Raw genomic sequence first — 16,359 nt, 5'->3', positions numbered from 1 at the left:
ATTTGGAAGAGAAACCCCCAAATTGTTCCTCTAGAAATACATAGAAAATAACCAAAAAGAAGAAGAAGATGAAGATAATAGAGAGGTTTTGAAATGTGTAGAATTTTTGGTATGGTAACCTCCCCTCAAAATGGACACCCTAAATGGTCTTCAAAACTCCATATTTATAGCCAAAATGAGGTATTAAAATAATCAATTTAAATTAATTAAATTGATTAAATTAATTATAATATGGAAAATAGGGGTCAAATATAGGGTGTAATAATGATGTTTTTTTTTGGGTAAAATGTGTAGAAAGTGGGGTAAAAAGAATGGTATTTTTGGCAAAAAGGGGACAAAGGTACATTTTGCTTTTGTTGGGCTCAAGAGTGGAAAGGAGCTGGTTGGGTGACTGGTGTGGGCAGGCCCACGGTGGACTATGAAGGCAGGGAGGCTGGCGGCTTGAGGCATCATGTGATGCTTGGTTGGGAGGAGAGGACAACTGGCGTGGGTGATGAAGCAGGGAGTGAGGTGGAGTCGGCTGCTTGGGGGACCGGCTGGACGTGGTGCACACCTGGGCTTCTGGCAGTTTGGGCCTGACATTGGGCTACGGTGGGCTGGGCTTCAGGAGGTGCTGAAGGATGGTGCTGGCGTGCTTGGCGTGGAGGCTGAAGGCTTGGGCACCCGCTGGCTGGAAGGAAAGGCAAGCGGCAGCTTGAGGCAACCGTGTGAAGACATGGGCTGGGCTTCTTGTGCCTGGGCAGGTGGGCTTTGGGCCTGGCTGAATTTTATTTCAAAAATACCACTTTTCTTCCTTCTTTTCCTTACTTTTCAAAGCCAAAAATTGCAATAACTTCCCTACAAAATAAACATAAACTAAATCATAATAAAATATTTTCAACTATAAAATAAATCAATTTAATTTTTTTTAAAATATTAATTAAAACTTAATTTATATTTAACATTTAGTTTCAATAAAACAACATTTTTTTACCCCAAACTAAACAACAATAATTTAAATAATTAGCTACAATATTTTACAACAAAATAACTATAAAAACACACAAAAATCTATAAAATTAAATTAAGCCTAATAAATTCAAAATTACTTAAAAACGTAATAAATTACTTAAAAACTCAAGAATTAAGCAATAATTAGCACATAAAAAGTGGTAAAATAACTCTATTTTGTAGAGTTATCACAGCATCCTTGGCACTCGCCAACTTGGCCAAAGCATCAGCGTTTGAATTTTGGTCGCGAGGTACTTGTTGGAGAGTGTACTTATCAAATTGCGCCAATAGATCATTCGCTTTATTCAAGTAAGCGACCATTTTTAAACCTCGGGCCTAGTATTCTCTAATGATTTGAATGACCACTAACTTAGAGTCACTGTAGATATCAAGTGACTTTATGTGCATGCTTCTGGCTAACCGTAATCCTGCGAGCAGTGCTTCATACTCGGCTTCGTTGTTAGAAGTAGTGAAGTCAAATCTGATTACACAGCGAAATCGATGACCCTCAGGCATTATCAAAATCACTCTTGCTCCTGCGTGGTGCTCATTAGAAGAACCACCAGTAAACAACTTCCAAGAAGGAGTTTGGCTTTGAGACTCAGGCTCTTTAGGCCCTTCTGGCTGCTCGCTTTCTGGAAGCCCAGTGAGTTCTGCGATGAAATTGGCCAGAGCCTATCCTTTTATCGCTGCTCGTGGCAAGTAAGAGCTATCAAACTGCCTAAGTTCGACCACCCACTTCAATAATCAGCCTGCGGCTCCTGGTTTCTGCAGAACTTGTCGTGGAGGTTGGTCGGTCAAAACTGTGATTGGGTGAGCTTGGAAGTATGTCCGCAATTTTCTGGAGGCTAAGATCAGGCAATAGGCTAATTTTTCAATAGGTGGATACCGCAGCTCCGCTCCTATTAGCCTCTTGCTTACATAATAAACAGCCTTTTCCACGCCTTCCTCTTCTCTTACTAGGACAGCACTAGAAGCGAATTCTATGATCGCCAAGTAGATGAACAATGTTTCTTTATCAACCAGCTTTGATATAATCGATGGCTGCGACATGTGATTCTTTTTAAGGCTTGAAAAGCCTGTTCGCACTCCTCCGTCCATTCAAATTTCTTGTTGCCTCTGAGTAGATTAAAAAATGGGATGCATTTATCTGTCTATTTGGAAATAAATCTACTCAGAGCAGCAATTCTTCCGGTCAAGCTTTGAACATCTTTTATTTTTGTTGGCGATTTCATATCGACCAGGGCTTTGATCTTCTCGGGATTGGCTTCAATTCCTCGTGAGTTTACTATAAATCCCAAGAATTTCCCTGATCCAACTCCGAAGGAACACTTGAGGGGATTTAGCTTCATCTGATATTTGTTCAAGATGTTGAAGCACTCTTGCAAGTCCCAGATATGTCCTTCTGCCTTTTTTGACCTAACCAGCATGTCGTCGATGTATACCTCCATGTTTGTTCCGATCAGCTCCTTAAACATGTGATTGACTAGTCGTTGGTAAGTCGCACCAGTGTTTTTCAAACTGAATGGCATTACCTTGTAACAGTAGAGTCTTGTATCGGTCTGAAAGCTAGTGTGATCCTCGTCAGGGGGATGCATACTAATTTGATTGTATCCAGAGTATGCACCCATGAATGAGAGAATCTCGTGCCCTACAGTGGCATCGACCAGCTGGTCAATTCTAGGGAGTGGGAAACATTCTTTAGAGCAGGCTTTATTAAGGTCTGTGAAATCCAGGCATGTTCGCTACTTGCCATTCGGCTTAGGAACAAGCATGGGATTAGAGACCCATGATGGATAAAATGCTACCCGAATGAATCCATTCTCCTTTAGCTTCTGAACTTCGTCCTTTCGAGCCTTTGATCTATCTTTGTCGAGAAGCCTCCTTTTCTGTTGTAATGGTGGAAAACTCTTGTCTACATTCATGACATGGCTAATAATCGCAGGGTCTATTCCAACCATGTCTTTATGCGACCAGGCAAAGACTTCCTGGTTTTTCCTTAAAAATCCCACTAGTTCTTGTTTCTTTGTTGTCTCTAAGTTTTTACCAACTTTCACAACCCTGGTCGGATCTGCGTCATCGAGTTGGACCTCTTCAAGGTCCTCGATGGGACCTATCTCTTCATCAAAATCCCCAAAGCGATGATCCAAATCCATATCCTCACTTTGGGCAACACCCTATTTGGCGACACAATCACCTGATTGGGCTGGTACATCGCTGGCCGCATGCAACTCTTTCCCGGAAGCTTCCCTCGATACACCTTTCTTCACTTTAGATATTGAGGTGTTGTAGCACTCATTCACTTCCCGCTGGTTTCCCAACACGCACCCTATCCCTACGTCGGTTAGGAATTTCATGGCAAGGTTCCATATCAAGGTAACGGCTCATAGGTCGACCAAAATTGGCCTTCCAATTACAGCATTATACGCTGAAGGACAATCAACTACTATGAAAGTAGTGAGTAATGTCCTGTTTGCAGGTGCATTTCCTGCTGTAACTAGAAGTCTAATCGACCTTGTCGGGGCAAGCCCTTCGCCAGAAAAACCGTATATAGTTTGGTTGCACGCCTCCAGGTCCTTGACGGACAAGTTCATCCTTTCCATTGAAGACTTGTACAAGATGTTGACTGAGCTTCCCGTTTCAACCAACACCCTTTTAACCATCATGTTGGCGATTTGGACGTCAACGACCAGTTGATCGGAGTGTGGGAATCGGATGTGCTGAGCATCGTCTTTAGAGAAGGTTATCAACTCCTCCTCTGTTCGAGATTTCTTTGGTGCTCGGTCCTCCACATTCATCATCTCGATGTCCTGGTAGTGGCGTAAAGTTTGAGCGTATCGCTCCCTCTCTTTCCCATTATCCCCTGCAATGTGTGGGCCTCCACAGATGGTGAGTAACGTTCCTGCCACAGGAGCTGGCTGTAAAGGTGGCAAGCATTGGTGTGCAGGCGCTTGCTCGTTGCCACCTGGAGCCTCTCACCGAGAACCTCCTATGGCTTGTACGTATCTCCTTTGGTGTCCCTTCCTGATCAGGAACTCAATCTCATCCTTCAACTGGTTACACTCATTGGTGTCATGTTTGTAGTCGTTGTGAAAACGACAGAATTTTGTCGTATCTCTCTTGGAGATATCCTTCCTTATAGGCGTTGGTCGCTTATAAGGGACATTAGAGCTGGTCGCCTGATAGACCTCTACTCTACTTTCGACAAGGGTCATATAGTTGGTGAATCTTGGCTCATATCTATTGCCTTTGGGGTGTTTATTTTCAGATGTTGACGGCTCATTGCCCGCCCTTTTTCCACCATTTCTGCCATTTTCGTTTTCGTTGCCTTTACCATTGCCATTGGGTTTATCCGACCCTTTGGCGGCCTTGGTGGGATCTTCCTTCGGTCCCTTATCTTTCGGGAGCGACTTCCCTTCATTGGCAATCGCATCTTCGAGCTTGATGTATCGATCAGCTCGATCTAGGAATTCTTTGGTACTTCTTACTCCATTTTTTCTCAGGCTGCTCCAGAGGGGGGAGTGGCATCTAACCCCGGCAATTAGTGCCATCATCTTTCCCTCGTCGCCATATATTTTGGCTCCAGCCGCTGCTCGCATAAAGCGCTAGACATAATCCTTTAAGGGCTCTCCCTCCTTTTAGCGTATCTCGACCAGTTGGTTGGCCTCAGTGGGGATGTACGCGACCCACATAGAATTGTCCGTAAAATTCCTTCACAAACATTTCCCAGGATACTATACTAGCAGGAGGTAATTTAAAGAACCACTCCTGGGCGGTGTCAAATAGTGTGGCGGGGAAGCAACTGCAGCAGGCATCGTCCGACACCTTCTTAATATCCATTTGTATCTCAAATTTGTTGACATGAGATATTGGGTCCCCGTACCCATCAAAGTTTGACAGTAGTGGCATTTTGAACTTGCTGGGGGTTTCTGCCACAGTAATCCTCTGCATAAACGGAGTGCCTCTCCTCAGGTCGTACTCTATGTAAGATGTCCGGCTCCCGACCAGCAGTTGTACTACCTGGTTCAGAGAATCAATTTGAGCCTGAACCACATCTAGGATTGCTGGGGCGACTAGTGCTGGAGGAGCATACTCATCGTGCCTCTTGTGCCTGTCGTTGAGTACATCCCTCAAGTCATCATCCCTGCGCATTTTCTCGCTAACTCCTAGTCGATCAAAGACGTTATGATGTCTGGGTTGCCCACCAGCGTTATGGCTTACGGGCCTATTGTCTCTTGGTGGGGGGTTCCTGTCTCCACCTCTTTCTTCATTCCTTCGACCATCATTACCCCCGTCGGAACTGGCCTCATTGTAGTCATGGCCATCTCTAAACTGCGGCCGACTTTGGCTCGACCGGCTAGTTGCGCTGTTTCCTCCTCTGGCTAGCATTTACCGAGCATCAGGGGCAGGCATGCACTGGTCGGTGGTTCCCCGTGCATTATTATGCTGTAGGGGGCCCCTGACCATAGAGCCTGACTCGTTATGCCTTCTATTGGCAGAAAGACATTGCCCCCTGCTCAATGGATTTTGCTCATCGTCCCTTGGGCGTCTAGGGCTACGGGGCGGATGCACGGCCCTATTCTGCCTCTGGCGCTGGGGATTGCAGCGACCAGCCTGAGAAGGTGGTTGTTGCTCAGGATCCCGAATTGGGACATCATCCTGAGCAATAGGTGGCTGCTCTGGCCTTTGTGGGCTTGCTGGCTGGATCGGAGGACTCGGATTAGGGGCCTTTGTGACCCTCGATTTGGCCAATGATACGGATTCAAAATAATGACAAAGAAACAAAAAGGAAATCAAGAATGAAATCAAATAGGAAGAAGGTGACGCAAATGATTTATAGTGGTTCGGTCCCAACTTTGTGGTAATAACCTACATCCACTTAGTGTTCTTATTGATGTTGAATCCTAATGTCGTGATCAAAGAACTAAGGTTCTTGAGTTTCACCAGCCTTAGGAGAATTACAACTTTTTGGTGGATAATCACACTATGTTCTCCCTATCAATATTCAAGTTCAAGGTTCAAAATTCCCCTCCTTGAGCCTTCTCCTTCATATTTATAGGCGCAAGGGGGTTACATGGGCCAATGGGCCTTAATTCTCCTTAATATCAGCGTGTCAAGGCAATAAAGAGAAAATATAATAAATGTAGTTATTATAAGATTACATATCTTTAAAGGAAATAAACCGAAGCATGTAACCAGACTGATCGCATCTAATCGCGAGATTTGATGAGGCAAGAAACACCTGGTCGATAATCGAACAACACTCCTTCATTTTGACACTGCCACGTGCCAACCACGTGTAATAAATTCTTGCCACGTTATCAGGAGTCATTTTTGGGTAAACAGGGTTTATTATGAGTTACTCGGCATGAGACGATCCTAGGGAGCAAGTTAGCGGGAAAGTCACAACGGGACCCAATACCCGACTCGGGGCGAGTCATAGGGTATTTTGGGTATTTGACATTTAATTGGGTTATCGGGTAATGGGAATGAATAATTGGGAATATATTTGGAGTTAGTGTGTTTAGGAGGGAATACTGGGGAATTTGATCATTTTGACCTCGGGGATGTTTTTGGTACCCCGAGCCTCGGGATTAGCTTAAGTCACTTAAGCCTTAAGGGAAACAAAAACAAAACTCCTCACACCTCTTAGAAACCGACTCTCTCCTTTCTCTCTCCCTCTTTTTGATTTTCTCTCAACTCTCCTAGGGAAATTCATTGAGAATTAAAGGAAATTTGTTGGCTAAAGCTTGAGAGATTGAAGGCTTAAGCTTGGGAGTGGAATAGCTACAGGTGGGGAGACTTGAACCACAATTGAGGTAAGCTTTGGACCTTGATTTCCATTGATTGTTAGGCTTAGTTTGGCTGTTCTTGAAGATTTCTTGAGCTGTATAGCTCAAGATTTGATTTGATATTTTGATGAGTTTTATAACTAGATGTTTGTTGGGTTTTGCTACTGGGAAGATGTTATAACTGTTGTGGTGATTGAATTATGGTTTTGGGGTGAAATTGGGTTAGTTTGGGTTGAATTTGGCTGTTGGAAAATGAGGAAAATCTTGGTTCGCAGGGCTAAGTCGCCGCTCTGTTCTTGAAGGGTCGCGACTGAGCTGAACCCAAGGCCGTGGGAGGCCTATGTCTGGGAGGCGTGCCGCGACCCTCTTAAGCAGGTCATGGCCCGCATCCCTTTGACAGAAGGAGAGGACCTTGGATTAGAGGGGCGCACCGCGACCCTCAAAGGCAGGTCGCGGCCTGCCTGAGCAGTTTTGGCCTTGGGGAGTTTCTAATGACGGGAATTTTTTCCTTAGGGCTTGGGATCGATTCCACTACCTAGTTTAGTGGAATTTGAGGCCTCAGAGGCTAGGACTCAGTCTGGAAGCCATTATTTGCCTGTTATTGATGGAATCCTGTATTATGGTTGTGACTAGGTTATCGCTAGGGGCTCAGAACCAAGATCGTGCTCAAGGGTCGTCCTTATTTTACGCTATACTCGGACCTGAGGTAAGTAAATTGCACCCAATACGTGTTATATGTGATCAGGGCTTGGATCAAATGTTATCAATAATTATGATTAGGGCTTGGGCCCCTGAGAACGTTTATGTTTAAGCTATTGTTTCACATGTAGATTGATCCTACTTGAATATTCTACACCTGCATAATTATTTCATGTTTGTTGCATGGATTCTGTGGTTAGGGCCTAAGGCCCTATTAAATAGGTATGATTAGTATTATGAGTACGGATACTTGATGGTGTTATGTGATTAACATGCATGCATACTCTTTTTGTAAAGCCCTAAACTCCAGGGACCGTTACGGTGTGCCTTGTAAACAGTGCTAAACTCGCTAATCGAGCCATTTGGCCAAAATCGTGTAACTAAGTATGATTAGCGGTTTAGGGATTAAAAATGTTGGTTAAGATGTAACGTTTCATTAGAACGTTTACTGTATACATTGGGATCCCAAAAATATAATTTAAAGGTCTATTATAAGAAAATATTTACAATAGGCCGATGTAAGCGACAAAATAGGGTTTAATCCTAGTTCCTCTGTCAACCCTCGGCCGTGGCGGTCGAGCAGCCGCATATGTACACGTCGTCACCTAAGCTCTCCAACTCAAGGATGGTCCAGCTTTCTTTTGCCTTTACCTGCACCACATAGCACCCGTGAGCCGAAGCCCAACAAGAAAACTCAACATGCTCATGAACAGTAATAACATGTCATCGAATCATAATGTGCATGCCTAGCAATAATAGCTTCCATCATGCATGCAACTAAGTTCAAATAAATGATTATGGGGTCCTGCATCTGAATAGAAGACCAATGAGTCATTCTCTGAGGACCTACTTCTTGAATAGATGACTACTAAGTCAATCTCAGAGTGGGTGACTAATGAGTCACACCCTGTATAAGTGTCTAATTAGTCACACTCTGTATAGATGACTAATAAGTCTTACCCTGTGTAGATGACTAATGAGTCCATCTCTGTCTAGGTGACTAATGAGTCACACTCTGTATAGGTGACTAATGAGTCACACTCTGTATGGGAGACTAATGAGTCTCACTCTTTACAGGTGACTAATGAGTCACGCTCTGTATAGATGACTAATAAGCCAATCTCTGTATCGATGACTAATGAGCCATACCCTGTATAGGTGACTAATGAGTCACACTCTGTATTAGTGACTAGTAAGTCACGCTTGGTATTAGTGACTAATAAGTCACACTCTGTATAGATGACTAATAAGTCAATCTCTGGAGGTCCCATACCCTCCTAGCCATGTGACATGTAGGTCACCTTAGCCTTTCTGGCTCTGGCTCTAATTAACTAGCCCATAGACTAGACAAGCGCTTTTAATTTTCATCGAACTTGAGGTCGGTTCGACATTAATGCTCATTTGAGTCATTCAATGCAGATGTCTTTTAGATCTAGTCTTTTATCGGCTTGCGTTAAACACGCTAAGGCCGTACTTGACTTATAAGTCAATCAGATGTGACCAGTGCTCAATATCACTGCCAAACTTGACTAATGAGTCACAGCTTCACAGTTGATATTGACACCATTGCCAATCCCTGACTAATAAGTCAGTGCTTTCATCATTTAGGTAATACGAACAGACATGTATCATATGTCAAATATTCAGATATAAGGCAATTGGCATGCTCACTCATTAATCAAAAGCATAATTATAATCATGCACAATTACAGAGACTCAAGCTCTGATCAATCTCAAAATCAATATTCATAGCATGCCCTAATCACATGTTTCTCGTGCATCACATCCATCACATTTAATCACTTGACATGCCTCAACAATAAACATGCATGTCACATTTAACCATCCCACATGCATCAAGAATAACCATGCATGTCACATATACACAAGGTGCAGTTTTCTTACCTCTGATTCGAGCGAGAATGAATAAAAGAACCCTTGAGAACGATCAACTTTTAAGCCTTTAGCGGTCACCTAGTCATAACCAAATATGGGACACCATCAATCAAATGAACATCAAGGGTTCCCAAACCAAGATCTAGCCTCCGGGACATCAATCCCCACTAATCCAGGTAGTAAGAACCATCCCAAGGCCTAAAACCAAGTTCCCGGGGCCAAAACACTCAAACGGGCTCAACCCTGTCTAAGGGTTGTAGCCCTAACACCTTGGGCCATGGCCCCAGCCACTCCAGGAGCAAGGGTCGCGGGGCCCAGCAAGGAAAAACTTGCTCCACTGCTTCTTCGAGCTAGGGCCGTGACCCCCAACCCTGAACCATCCCCAAACTCATTCTCCTTCATCCCAAACCCTCCAAAAACATACCTAAACACTTCCAGATAATCAAATCAAATTTCCCAAGCTTCCCAATGATCCAAAACCATCAAATCCCAAAGCTCAAATGAACCAAAAACTCAACGATTCACAAAGTCCAATTCTAAGCTTAAAAACTTAAAACTTAAAACTTGAATTACCTCCAATTGAGTTATTTCCAACTAAATCCTTCAGCTAATAAGCTTCTAATCTTCCCTAGGATCGCTATGCCTCGATCCTCGCTTGATTCCGACTCCTAGAACTTGAGATTTCTTCGAAAATGCTTCAAACGGTAAAATGAACTATCGGGAAGAGAAAGAGAGGTTTTCTAACGTACGGTTCTATCTGACAAGCTAGTTCAAGCTTAAGTAACCTCAAATAAAACCTAGTGCTCGGGGTCCCGAGGATACCCCCGAGGACATTATAGTCAAAACTTCCAGAATTTCCTCCTGGTCTCAATAACTCTCAATTTATCATCGAATAACATCCTCATAACTCAATATCCCAATAAAAGACCCCCGTTATAACAAAATCGCTAATCTATAATATAAGACCTTCTCATGCCGAATAGCTCGAATATATCTCCATAATAATGGGATCTCATTCACAAATCACAATATGCACCCAAATATACAAATATGCCCTCAACGGGCCAAATTACCAAAACACCCTAATAATCAAATGTGAACCCACATGCATGCATATAACATCATATTATAATATAATTCACATAAACATGCATATTATCAGTTAATGGCTTAATTAAACAATTATGGTCCTCCTGGCTTACTAATCCCGCCATTAAACCGCATTAGGGATTTCGGGGCATTACACTTTTTGTTGGGATATGCCTATTCATATCCGTTTCTGTTTTGAGTTTGAATACCTAGATCAGGGCTTGACTTATTAGTCAAGGTTGGCAAAAGCGCGCTGCGCGCTGGTCGAAAGGCTTAGGCCTAAATCAGCAATGTACTATTATGTTGGCCAAACTTATGGTCATTGGAAAACCAAAGGTGTTGGGCTAGCTCTATGGCTAGTTACTCAGAGCTAAAGGCGAGGGCCCCAGGTGACTCTAAGGTCACATAGCTAGGGCATATGCCTTGGGGTTGGCTCTATGGTCAATTTTTCAGGGCAGCGGCCCCAAACTGGTCCAATGAACATTTGTTTGTAACTGAATGACTGTGTGTGTAGGTTATTATTGCTCGACATGCTTGATAAGTATCTGGAAATCTGTATTTTCTGTTTATGGACATGTAGAGTTTTCTTGCTGAGCCTTGGCTCATGGGTGCTTTGTGGTGCAGGTAAGGGGAAGGGAAAGCTTGACCAACCATCAGTTGGAGAGCTTCGGTGGTGGTGTGTACATATGCGGCTGATCAACCACCATGACCGAGGATATCTCAGAGGAACTAGGGTTGTAGCCCTATTTTTGCCACTTAGGTCGACTAGATGTAATTTTTGATATATCTACACTTCTTTCAGAATTTGGTTGTAATATTTTGGGATCCCACGAATGTCTGAAACTTTTTAAATAAAAGTCAACGGTTCCTTTGACCAAAAATTTTAACCCTAACCCTTGACATTAACCATAGTTACACGCTTTAAGCCAAATGACTTTATTAGCATGTCTGACGCAATTTAAAGTACACAGTGTAACGATCTTGGATTAGGACGTTACATGTTCGAAGGGTCAGGGTACTTGTTCAGTTTTGGTGTGTGAATCTAGGGGGAAAATACAACAACAGATGGGTTGTATAATGCGAAGACATGCATGACTGATGCGAGTGGGTCTGGTGGCCAAGTGAAGCTCCAGATAGACAGTATGCATGAGCGTAGGCTGAGACCAAGATTAGGCAGGTTTTGTAGCATGTTGTGAGACATGCTTAGTGTTTTATGGGGACACGTTTTTATGGGAACACAAGCCGAATGATTCAGAAAACATATGTCGATGGGAGATAGAAAATTGGGTCAAGTTCATACCTCAATGGTGAGGTAGAGTGCAGTCAAGTTGGTCAAGAATCAATAGGCTGTCTAGAGTTAGGCAGGGTTGATTTTGGGGGCAGAGCTTGAGGCACGATGCTGAGAGTTAAAATGAGCACGAACCAGAAGGTAGTGTAGTGGTTTTAAATGATGTCATATCATTGACCACATTATAGAAGCTGAGAGGAGCAGTTATGCTTATGGTTAGGACTGGCCATTTCGCATCAAGCCATGGGTATGCAGTAAGGCCGAAGGGCCAAAAGTCTGAGATACTACTTCACAAAGTCTATGTGCAAGGTTTCACTAAATGCTCCATAAAGGCTACAGTTGTCACGAATGTCACATTGAAGAGAGACATGCCTTCAATGGAAGGATGTTTCGTAGGTGTCATTGGGAACGGTTGGTTTGCGAACCTCACCCTGAGGGGTGCACCTTAATTTCATCCTTGTCAATAGTAGTATGCATTGGACAGTTGGCAGGGAAGCTTCAATCAGAGGATGTGTTTACTTCAGGGGCAGTGTTACAAGGGCTACTTGGTTTACTGGAGGAACATCATGATGGACTCGAAGGAGTTCATGTATGCAAGGAGTATTCGAGTGCAGATGCACTACTTCATGGGAGAATTCTGAATAGCGACGGTGGCATGGGGTCTTTGATCGAGTCCAAGGGTGGACGTGGGGAGATCATCACCAAGTGGGTGGTTCTATAGTGGAAGAGGGACTAGTGCAAACTTAAGATTCGAATGAAGCATGGAGTGAGCTCAAAAGTTGAGGCAGGAAGAAGATTGGCTAGCGGTCTGTCGATAAGGGCATTGAAAATTAAAGTGGGGGAGAGTGTAACATGTCGGCCTTAAGGGCATGTTACAAGCTAGGGCTGTGCAAAATAATTTACAACCCGCTCAACCCAAATAATTCGCCCAAACCAACCCGAAAAAACAGCCAAAATACGCAACCTGAATAAACTGAAAAAAATGTAAACCGCCCAATTGTTACATTAGGTGGATTTAAAATAATTATCAACCCGCCCAACATAACACAACCCGTCCAATTAAGAGTTCACTATTTTTTTAATACATTTAAATATATTAATATATTATCTACACAATTCAATTAATTAAGTTTTGTTTTATTTTTTTTGCTATAAATTCAAAATATAGTTTTAAGCTTAAAAAGATAAATTTAACACTATTAGAACTAGTATTTAAAGGAAAAAAAAACTACAAAAATGTAATTCGAAAAAAAAAATCTTATCACTTCACCCGACCAACTCGCCCAAACTATTGGACGGGTTAAAATAATTGTTTTCTTATTTGGGCAAGTTACGGGTTCACTTTTCCTAACCCGATTATGACATTGGACGGATAAAAATGTTGTGTAACCCGACCAACCCGCCCAATGATCAGCCCTATTACAAGCTAGGTTGGTGCTTGGTCAGATATGCACGCGAGGGTGCAGGCTAAAAAGCATGTTGATGCCTAGTTTGTACGGCAATGGCACTTTCATGAATATCTTCAATATTGCTTGGAAATGGACAGAACTTGGTAGGTTCCATATTGAAGGATCAATGAACGCAATTGTGAAATCGAATATGGGAGATTCAGAGAATTGGCGAGCTGAGAGCCAAATATGTCTTCCATGCAAAAAACATATATGTTCCTGGTAGAAGGCTAAAAGCTCATAAGGCTCTTTGTAGGGGGAGCACCTGGTGTCAGCTCTCCACCACCCCCTGGCGCAGGTGCGTCAAATGAGCTACTACTAGCTGGGAGGACTAGTAGGGCAGGCATATGAGGACCACGAGGGGACTCATATGTCTCCATGAGTAGGAGTACTCATGGACATTACCGGGCCGCTCTGGTAGTGCGACGAAGTGTGCTGCTAGAGGTTTATGGGTATGGTTCCCTTGGCTTGCTGGGATGCTGCTTGCATTAAACATGGCCCAAAACTCCAAGAGACATCGTGGTGCACTATGGCCACGAGTCTCGACACAAGATGGCACGGGAAGTCATTCGTGGGACTTGCTAGCATACATGCATTGTAGAGTGCGCAATGCTTGAGAATGACAGAGGTCCAGTGTGTGCTACTAGTCTGGTAGCTAGTCTCGAGGGCCTGCCAACATGCGTGAAGGCATGGTGCCTTGAGGATTAGACCATGGATGTATGGGATTCCTTGGTCTGTGACGTGAGCTAATCGGATAGTACCGAATGGGGCATGATGAGAGGTGATGGCACATCAGCGAGGTGATGGCACATCAGCTTGGTGTGGCTCTTGGCCACACATGCTACCTTGGCTTGCGAATGTCTGGGTGAGCATCGGTGTTGGGATTTTCCTTGCCATAGTGAGAACCTATGGACAATGTGAGTGTCTTGGCTTGATAGCCTTGATGCATGGTTGTACTCCTAGATGCTTGAGAGCATGACTAAGCGAGATTTGTTCGAGAGATGGAAGTGTGCAAAGGCACACGATCGCACAAAAAATGTACCCATTGTTATTAGAATGGTTGGAAGGCTGAACTTGGCTCAGAGGAGTCAAGGTGTCGCACGGGCATTTCCGCTGTCAAAATGTTAGCTCGTGACACAAGGCAGTGGCAGGTGTGCGAAGCGCGCCCGCCAGTTCACGCTAGACGCTGAAGGGACGAGCCCGATTGAGGCACAATCGGAGTAGGCCGATCCACGCGAGGTGCATCCAAAGTAAGCATGTACGAGGCAGCTGGTGATGTTCATGCACTTCTAGTTTATGCTTCATTTTATATTTCTACTTTCATAGTGCCTGAGCACTACTTCGAAAGACCAACGGGGCTTTAGACATGATTGTTTTGGATCTTCTAGGGACCTTAGACACAAGATGTGTGTCTTTCATCGGTGTGGAATTTTTAGCATCCACACTTGCCCCTCAGTCTATGAGAGGGCATTTAGGCGCTCTGGTAGACTCTTTGGTATGGTGTCTTCAAAGCATAGGTGGTGTTAGTGTATTTCTTTGCTTTGGTGTTATATAGAAACACACTTTGGAGGTTGTGATCCTCATGATTCCTTGAGATTGAATGTGAGCCTATTATTTGGCATCGCGGTTCCCAATGTGAACGTTAGGCTTCATTTTTTACCATGGATCAAATATTAGATTCAATGGCCAGGATGAGTTTGAGCCTTCTATAAATAGGCCTTCTTCTTGAAGATAATTCTTACACTCATTTCTCTTAGCTTGGTGGTGCCTTAGTCTTTAAAACTCCAAGAGGTAAGTGGTTCTATCCCACACAAGAGCACTTTGTTTTTCTTTCCTTTTGTTTTTTTATATAGATATTTGTATGTCTACTCGGGTACTAAAAATCATCTCTTTCTACCCCCTTTCTTCTTGTAGGCGTGTAGTATGAGCATAAAGGTGATGGTGGTGCTTGACGTTGTTTGGTGAGAGGAGCTGAGGCAGAAACGGTGGTGGGTATCCTTCGTGATTATGAGCCTCCAATAAGCATCCCTTACCTATTCGAGGTATTCCCTTAGCCATTCTTTTAAACTTTTCATGTTTGGGGGGTTTAAGTTACCATTCGGGAGTGGTGTTGTTTTAGCCCCAGTACCTTTTCATGCAAAGCCTGTGCTCGCGTCCATTAGTATGTTCACCTTCACACACACTACTGTGCCCCATAGTTGACCCTCATTTTATGCATAAGTGTCAAGGGGTTTTAAACCGCTTTTTTGTATCTTGAAGCACCTCATATACTTCACACACCTTTGCACTTATGCTCTTCATGAGACGCCATCCCATGGCTTTTGACAGGTCATCTAGCATACCTCCTGATGTTGAACCCATAGAGTTATCTTCGTCAAATTCAGAGCCATCTATAGATAACCCACACCATGTGCACGAGATCTTAAGGAAGGCCTGTATGTATCATTTGGAGTGATTAACTACCCTTAGGCAAAAAAGTTTGGGTTGTTGAAAGTGAGATAGACTGTGTTTCGATCGATGTGGGGGCTGCTTCTTCTAGGGATCTCGATGACTACATTGCTAGTCTTCGAGCGAGCCTCCTAGACTTACAAACGGAGCTGACGTTTATGGAAGGGAACCTCCCACCTGAACCTTCACCCCCTGACTTTCCTCTTTATGAGGAAGCTTTCTATAGTGATTTTGAAGAACCCACTGGATCCCCTCAACCATTGTCCATAGAGTATCCATTTTTAACGCTTCCACCTCCAACACTTAGGTGGAAAACTCCTGCGGGCAGACAGCGGCAGAAATGTAGATGGCGAGTAAAATTCCCAGTACTAACGTCACCCTTTTCTTTTGGTCTTCCAGATATGTCGAAGAGAGGTCGTCGAAATGTGGCGCCCGAGAAGCAGGACTCTAGTCCCCTACTAGCAGTTTCCCTTGTCTCCCATATGTCGAAGAATAAACTTAGGGAACTAATAGAGATGTACCATATAAGTGGTAAGTTCCAATGCTATGTGCCCACTTCTACGTGTCGGGCACATGAGCCACCCCTTGGTTTTATGGCGTTTAGTGAACATATATTGAAGGCAGGAGCTACTGTAGATCTAGATACAACATCCCATATGCGAGCTACGCTTTCCAATCTAAGGTGCTTTGTCTTGCCCTCTTATGATGA

The sequence above is a fragment of the Humulus lupulus genome, chromosome 7 (genome assembly GCF_963169125.1).
Source record: "Humulus lupulus chromosome 7, drHumLupu1.1, whole genome shotgun sequence".
In the NCBI taxonomy this organism is placed as follows: domain Eukaryota; kingdom Viridiplantae; phylum Streptophyta; class Magnoliopsida; order Rosales; family Cannabaceae; genus Humulus; species Humulus lupulus.
The sequence above is the reverse complement of the archived record's forward strand: the minus strand, read 5'-3'. Positions refer to the sequence as shown.